The sequence below is a fragment of the Nicotiana tomentosiformis genome, chromosome 11 (assembly GCF_000390325.3).
Source record: "Nicotiana tomentosiformis chromosome 11, ASM39032v3, whole genome shotgun sequence".
NCBI lineage: Eukaryota > Viridiplantae > Streptophyta > Magnoliopsida > Solanales > Solanaceae > Nicotiana > Nicotiana tomentosiformis.
The window spans coordinates 90,623,865-90,631,857 of NC_090822.1; positions in this window are offsets into that span (position 1 = coordinate 90,623,865).

The window sequence follows — 7,993 nt, forward strand, 5'->3', positions numbered from 1 at the left end:
AAAGGGGAAAAAATTTTGGACGAAAAAATAACAAAGAATGAGAAATATAATACTCACTAGTTTTATTATAATTGAAGTTCCGATGAGTTACATCTTTTATCCAACTTTCTTCTAAAAAGAGATAAAAGAAAAAGAAAAAGAATTTTTCAGAAAAACTTCCACTTATATATATGTGGGGGGAGGGTAAAGGGTTAATACATGATTCTCTAAGTCCAGTTACATATTAGAAGCACGAATAAAGATAATTTTCATTAGATAGCAGTACAACTGTTGTTATTTTCCTCTTCTAAAACTCTTCTATTTAAATAAAAGAAATATGAAATACAAAGTTGTATATGGTCGAAATAGATTTCAGCCTTCGTATGTCCGGTACAGTTCGAAGGGTGGTGTATCGAAGTAAGATCCCGAAGGGGCACGAACTAACCTAGAACCCGGGGAGGCCGGTCCGTGTTGAGATCGATATCATAATCAAACTCGAACAAGAATCGAACCATGAAGTAGATCTATCGTGCTGATAATCCAAAAACCAACCTACATTGACCTGGAATCAATTCGAGGGCTCGAACCAGGATCGGGCTCGAACCAAGATCACAAGTTCGAGCCGAAATCAAGCTCGAACCAAAATCAAGAATTCTACGCAAGATCGATCTCGCAATCAAAAGTCATTATAATCCCACTAGAGGGAATCTTGGCAGAAATTATGGAAAAGCTGATTTATCATGGGTCTCCCACTGAATGTTTATTTTATTATGCTTGGAGCCAAACCCCTTCACTGTAAAAGGGCTTGGTTATCATTTCTATACAAAAGACACATATCTTTTCTGAGATTTACATTATAATGAAAGTATTATTTCCTCTACAAGAAAAAGTGGTTATTCCAGTTTCTTAGATTGATTCTATTTGTTAAATCCTAAGGTTCACTGTTCTTGATTGTCTTGTCTAGATTACATTCTCTCCAATCTATATTCACATTTTATTTATCCTTGCATTTTGTATTAAGTTGCTCCACATATCTTCAGAACTGCGTATAAATTCAACTCTATCCATTTTTCAGGTAAACAGTTTGGCGCCCACCGTGAAGCCGAGGATAACAGTGGTCACTTATTTCCAAAAACATCTTTAATTCAGGGTCGGCTACAAATAGCCAGCGACCGAATGGCTTCACCGACCGATTACGAAGCCGGCCTTCAAGAAGAAACCAACAACTTGGCACCACCCGAGGCTCGAATCGAAGCACCCGAGATTCGAGCCGAAATACCACTGGATGTCAATTCACAAATTGCTTTGGAAGCGAGCCAGCGTTCCGGACCGGAAAGAAGCATTCAGGGTGGTGTTCGATCCATAGCCCAAGACACTCAAAGCCCAGGGGAAATCGAGGCAAGCTTACGCATGATCTTCGAGATGTTGCAAGCCCAACAAGTAGTGATAGCTCAGCTACAGAGCCAAACTCGTGCACATAGCAGGCCGGTTTCCAATCCACTTCGAGAAATCACCCCAGAACAGAGCCTGCCATAGTGAAATCTAACGAGCAAGAATCGGGGACGACTCCCGAAATTACTAAATTGCTCGAAGAACTCACAAAACGAGTCGAAGCAAACGATAAGAGGGTAGAAACATACAATGCCAGGGTTGACCAAATCCCAGGGGCTCCACCAATGATAAAAGGGCTTGATTCAAAAAAATTCATACAAAAGCCTTTTCCGTCGAGTGCGGCACCGAAGCCAATCCCCAAAAAATTTCGTATGCCCGAAATTCCCAAATATAACGGTACGACCGATCCTAACGAACATGTCACCTCTTACACATGTGCCATAAAAGGCAACGATTTGGAATACGATGAGATCGAATCCGTACTGTTGAAAAGGTTCGGGGAGACCCTCTAGAAAGGAGCTATGATTTGGTACCACAATTTACCACCGAATTCCATCGATTCTTTTGCCATGTTAGCAGATTCGTTCGTAAAAGCGCATGCTGGTGCCATAAAGGTTGCAACGAGAAAATCAGACCTCTTCAAAGTAAAGCAAAGGCAGGGAGAAATGCTGAGGGAATTCGTATCCCGATTTCAAATGGAACGCATAGAATTACCCCCAGTCACAGACAACTGGGCCGTACAAGCTTTCACCCAAGGGTTGAACGAGCTAAGTTCGACAACATCACATCGGCTGAAACAAAATTTGATCGAGTATCCAGCGGTAACTTGGGTAGATGTGCACAACCGATATCATTCGAAAATTAGGGTCGAGGATGATCAGTCGGGGCCCCCGTATGGACCTGTTCATCAGAACAAGACAGTTATTAATCAAAAGCAGATCGATAGAGAACAAAGGTCGAACAGAGACCGATATCGACCGTACGTCGTCGATTGAGTGAACAACGGTTCAACATGCAATGCAGTTCGAAACAATGAAAGAATTGATCGGGGACAAAATTCTCGGGGGCTTATGAGTAAGAGCGGATTCGATAAATATGCCGAGCCTATAGAAGCACCTCGATTATCAGAATATAACTTCAGCGTTGGTGCATCCGCCTTCGTGTCGGCCATCGGACGCATCGAAGACACTAAATAGCCTCGACCAATGCAGACCGATCCTGCCCGAAGAAATCCCAATCAAACGTGCGAATATCATGGTACCCATGGCCACAGAACGTAAGATTGCAAGAAACTAAGAGAGGAAATAGCTCGCCTATTTAGCAAAGGGCATCTTCGGGAGTTTCTGAGTGATAGGGCAAAGATGCATCTTAGAAGTAGGGATTTCAGCAAGCAAAACGAGCAAGAAGAACCACAGCACGTTATCCACATGATCATCGGTGGTATCGATACCCCCTGGGGACCAATGCTTAAATGCACTAAAGCATCGATGGTGAGGGAAAAGCGATCTCGGACTCAAGATTACGCACCCATGGGGACTCTGTCCTTTGGTGATGAAGATGCAGAGGGGGTCATCCAACCTCACAACGACGCATTGGTAATATCCGTACTCGTGAATAAAACTAAAATTAAGCGTGTGTTGATCGATCCAGGTAGCTCGACCAACATCATCCGATTGAAGGTAGTGGAGCAACTCGGCCTACAGGATCAGATCGTACCTGCAACTCTGGTCCTAAACGGGTTCAATATAGCATGCGAAACCACCAAAGGGGAGATAGTCTTACCAATAAACGTGGCCGGAACCGTCTAAGAAACAAAGTTTCACGTGATCGAAGACGATATGAGGTATAACGCCCTTTTCGGAAGGCCATGGATCCACAACATGAGAGCTGTGCCTTCGACCCTACACCAGGTCCTCAAATTTCTGACGTCGGGAGATGTCAAAACGGTGTACGGAGAACAACCAGCCGCGAAAGAAATGTTCGCCGTCGACGAAGCCAAACCAGTGTCCTCACTTTCGTCGATAAAAGGATCGGGCCCGAAAGGAGAACGGGACACCTAATAGCAATCACAGACATCGGCATCAACCCAGCCAGACAACCAGAAAATCGAAGAGGATGGAGATCAAAGGGTCCCTCGATCTTTCGTAATTCCCGATGACTCCGACGCCACAAAATTGACGATCGAGGAACTAGAGCAAGTTATATTAATCGAGCGCCGGCTCGAGCGAAAGGTATACTTGGGAACGGGGTTGAGCCCTGAACTCAGGAAGAAACTCGTTCAATTTCTTATCAATAACATCGATTGTTTTGCCTGGTCCCATTTAGATATAACAGGGATCCCGCCGGACATAACGACGCATCACCTAAGTTTGGACCCTAGGTTCAGACCGGTGAAGCAAAAAATAAGACCCCAGTCCGATAGAAAGAACGCCTTCATAAAGGACGAGGTAACCAAATGTCTCAAAGTGGGGTCCATTAGCCAACGTAGTTGTAGTCCCTAAAAAAGGGGACAAACTTAGAATGTGCGTGGACTATAAGGATTTGAACAAAACATGCCCCAAAGATTCTTTTTCATTGCCCAACATCGATCGCATAATCGATGCCATGGTCGGCCACGAGATCCTCACTTTTTTCGATGCCTATTCCGGGTATAATCAAATACAGATGAACCCGGAGGACCAGGAAAAAACCTCATTTGTCACCAAATATGGAACGTATTGTTATAATGTGATGCCCTTCGGGCTAAAAAATGCAGGGGCCACTTACCAACGCCTAGTGAATAAAATGTTCGAAGAACAAATAGGAAAATCAATGGAAGTTTATATTGATGACATGTTAGTCAAGTCCCTGTGCGCAGAGGACCATTTAATTCATTTGCAGGAAACGTTCGAGATTCTGAGGAAATACAAAATGAAGCTCAACCCCGAAAAATGTGCCTTCGGGGTCGGTTCGGGCAAGTTCCTCGGCTTCATGGTATCACATCGGGGAATAGAGATTAACCCCGATAAAATTAAGGCCGTTGAAGACACCACCGTCGTAGACAGCGTGAAGGCTGCACAAAGATTAACGGGTCGGATCGCCGCCTTAAGACGGCTCATCTCGAGATCATTTGATCGAAGTCATAAATTTGTTTTCTCTACTCAAAAAGAAGAACGATTTTTATTGGACCCCGGAGTGCCAACAAGCATTAGAAGGACTAAAGCAATATCTATCAAGCGCACCACTGCTTCACACTCCAAAAACGGATGAGAAACTTTGTTTGTACTTGGCAGTATCGGAAGTCGCCGTAAGCGGTGTCCTAGTTCGAGAGGAGCAAGGTACGCAATTCCCCGTTTATTATACGAGTCGAACCTTAAGAGAGGCGGAAACTAGATATCCGCTCCTAGAAAGGTTGGCGCTTGCACTGATAAGCGCCTCGAGGAAGTTAAGGCCATAGTTCCAATGTCATCCCATATGCGTATTGTCCACTTACCCGCTTCGCAATATTTTGCACAAACCCGAGTTATCAGGCCGACTGGCCAAATGGGCCGTCGAACTCAGTGGGTACGATATCGAATATCAACCCCGCACATCCATCAAGTCTCAAGTCTTAGCAGACTTCGTGGCCGATTTCACACCAGCCCTCATACCCGAAGTCAAAAAAGAACTGTTGAAATCAGGTACATCATCGGGGGTATGGATCCTTTTTACGGACGGGGCTTCGAACGTAAAGGGGTCCGGGCTGGGCATAGTTTTGAAACCACCCACGGGTGGCATTATTAGGCAATCTATTAAAACTATCAGGTTGACTAACAACGAGGCCGAGTATGAAGCCATGATTGCAGGTCTCGAGCTAGCTAGAAATTTGGGAGCACAAATCATTGAAGCCAACTGCGACTCCTTGCTGGTGGTGAGTCAAGTAAACAAAACCTTCGAAGTTCGAGAAGGTAGAATGCAGAGGTATTTAGATAAACTGCTTATCACTTTGCGCCATTTCAAACAATGGACTTTACGGCATGTACCACGGGAACAGAATAATGAGGCCGACGCACTAGCGAATTTGGGGTCGTCGGTCGAGGTAGATAATACGGGCTCGGGGAATGTTCAACTTTCGAGATCGGTAATCGAAGAAGGACACGCCGAAATAAATTATACAAGCTTAACCTGGGATTGGAGAAACAAGTATATCGAATATTTGAAAAGCAAAAAACTCCCATTGGACCCTAAAGATTCCAGAACCCTACAGACCAAAGCTGCTCGATTCGCTCTGGCTTCAGATAGAACACTATACCGAAGAACGTTCGATGGATCGTTGGCGGTATGCTTGGGTCCGGGGGATGTCGATTACGTCCTACGGGAAGTGCATGAGGGTACTTGTGGGAATCACTCTAGAGCCGACACATTAGTCCAAAAAATAATCAGAGCAGGGTATTATTGGATCGATATGGGCAAAGATACGAAGGAATTTGTTCGTAAATGTGATAAATGTCAAAGGTTCGCACCAATGATACACCAGACAACTCCACTCGGTCCTATCCCCGTGGCCTTTCATGAAATGGGGAATGGATATCGTCGGCCCTCTGCCATCGACCCCAGGTAAAGCCAAATTCATTTTGTTTATGACTGACTATTTTTCTAAATGGGTTGAAGCGTAGACGTTCGAGAAAATAAGAGATAAAGAAGTTATAGACTTTATTTGGGATCATATGATATGCCGGTTCGGGATACCCACCGAAATAGTATGTGACAATGGAAAGCAATTCATTGGCGGCAAAGTAACAAGATTCCTCGAAGACCAGAAGATAAGAAGGATACTGTCGACGCCATACCACCCCAGTGAAAATGGGCAGGCCGAATCAACAAATAAGACTGACATTCAAAACTTAAAGAAGAGGTTGAACGACGCTAAAGGGGGATGGAGAGAAATCCTCCCCGAAGTCCTTTGGGCATATCAGACAACATCAAAATCCAGTACGGAGGCGACCCCGTTCTCCTTAGTGTATGGATCCGAAGCATTGATACCAGTCGAGGTTGGTGAACCCAGTGCCAGATTTCGATTCTCGATGGAAGAATCAAATAACAAGGCTATGAACACAAGCCTCGAACTATCGGACGAAAGGCGAGAAGCTGCCCTCGTCCGAATGGCCGCCCAAAATCAGCGAATCTAAAGATATTATAATCGAAGAACCAAGCTCCGCCACTTCAAGCCTAGGGACTTAGTGTTGAGAAAAATTACCATCAATACCCGAAATCCAAATGAAGGGAAGCTAGGACCGAATTGGGAAGGACCATATCAGGTACTCGAGGACATCGGAAAGGGGTCGTATAGGATTGACGTTATAAGCGGCAAACAGTTATCAAGCAACTGGAATGTATCACATCTAAAACTGTACTACTATTAAAGTACAACCTCTCCATATTCGTTTATATCTCGAAACTTACCCCTGCAAAAGTCCGAACAAGGCATAGATCTCTCGCCAGAAAGCACGCGTTGCACTCTTTTTCCCTTAGACCGGTTTTATCCCAAATGGGTTTTTCGGCAAGATTTTTAATGAGGCAACCATTGGTCGTGCTGCATTTATAATAATATCCGAGGCCCCGTAAGAGAGTTATTTCACAGCAACAGGGTCCCGATAGGAAAACTGTAAAGAGCCAAATGGTCGAAGCGAGCCGTGCTCATATAGGTTGGCCCGAACCCAGGCGTGTAATAACATACAAAGAATTAAGATATAATTCAATCATTAAGCCTACGGGCTACATTAATTCGAGTTCGAATCATTCACTCGACCAAGCCTACGGGCTATTTTTTATTTCGAGTTCGAGAAAACACTCACTCGACCATTAAGCCTACAGGCTACATTAATTCGAATTCGAATCATTCACTCGACCAAGCCTACAGGCTATTTTTTATTTCAAGTTCGAGCAAACACTCACTTGACCATTAAGCCTACGGGCTACATTAATTTGAGTTCGAATCATTCACTCGACCAAGCCTACGGGCTATTTTTTATTTCGAGTTCGAGCAAACACCCACTCGACCATTAAGCCTATGGGCTACATTAATTTGAATTCGAATCATTCACTCGACCAAGCCTACAGGCTATTTTTTATTTCGAGTTCGAGCAAACACTCACTCGACCATTAAGCCTACGGGCTACATTAATTCGAGTTCGAATCATTCACTCGACCAAGCCTACGGGCTATTTTTTATTTCGAGTTCGAGCAAACACTCACTTGACCATTAAGCCTACGGGCTACATTAATTCGAGTTCGAATCATTCACTCGACCAAGCCTACGTGCTACATTAATTCGAGTGCGAGCAAACACTCGCTCGACCGTTACGCCCAGGGGCTATAAGTCTAAAGGGCTACATTGCCCCAAGTATGACTAAATGCTCGCTCAGTTGCAGAGACTACGAGGTCCAAGTTTGATTAAGTGGTTTAAAACATTATGGAAACATTCATAAGGCAAATAAAGTCCTCACAACACAGGAAACAAAAACAAAAGTGAGTCGGCGAAAGAGGAGATATGCCTATACATAAATTTATATGCATGGGTGATTACAACGTAAAAACTAATAACTAAAATTTTCAAATGGGAGCGGTCTCTTCTTTATCAGGTTCCCCCCCATTTTCGGATCCG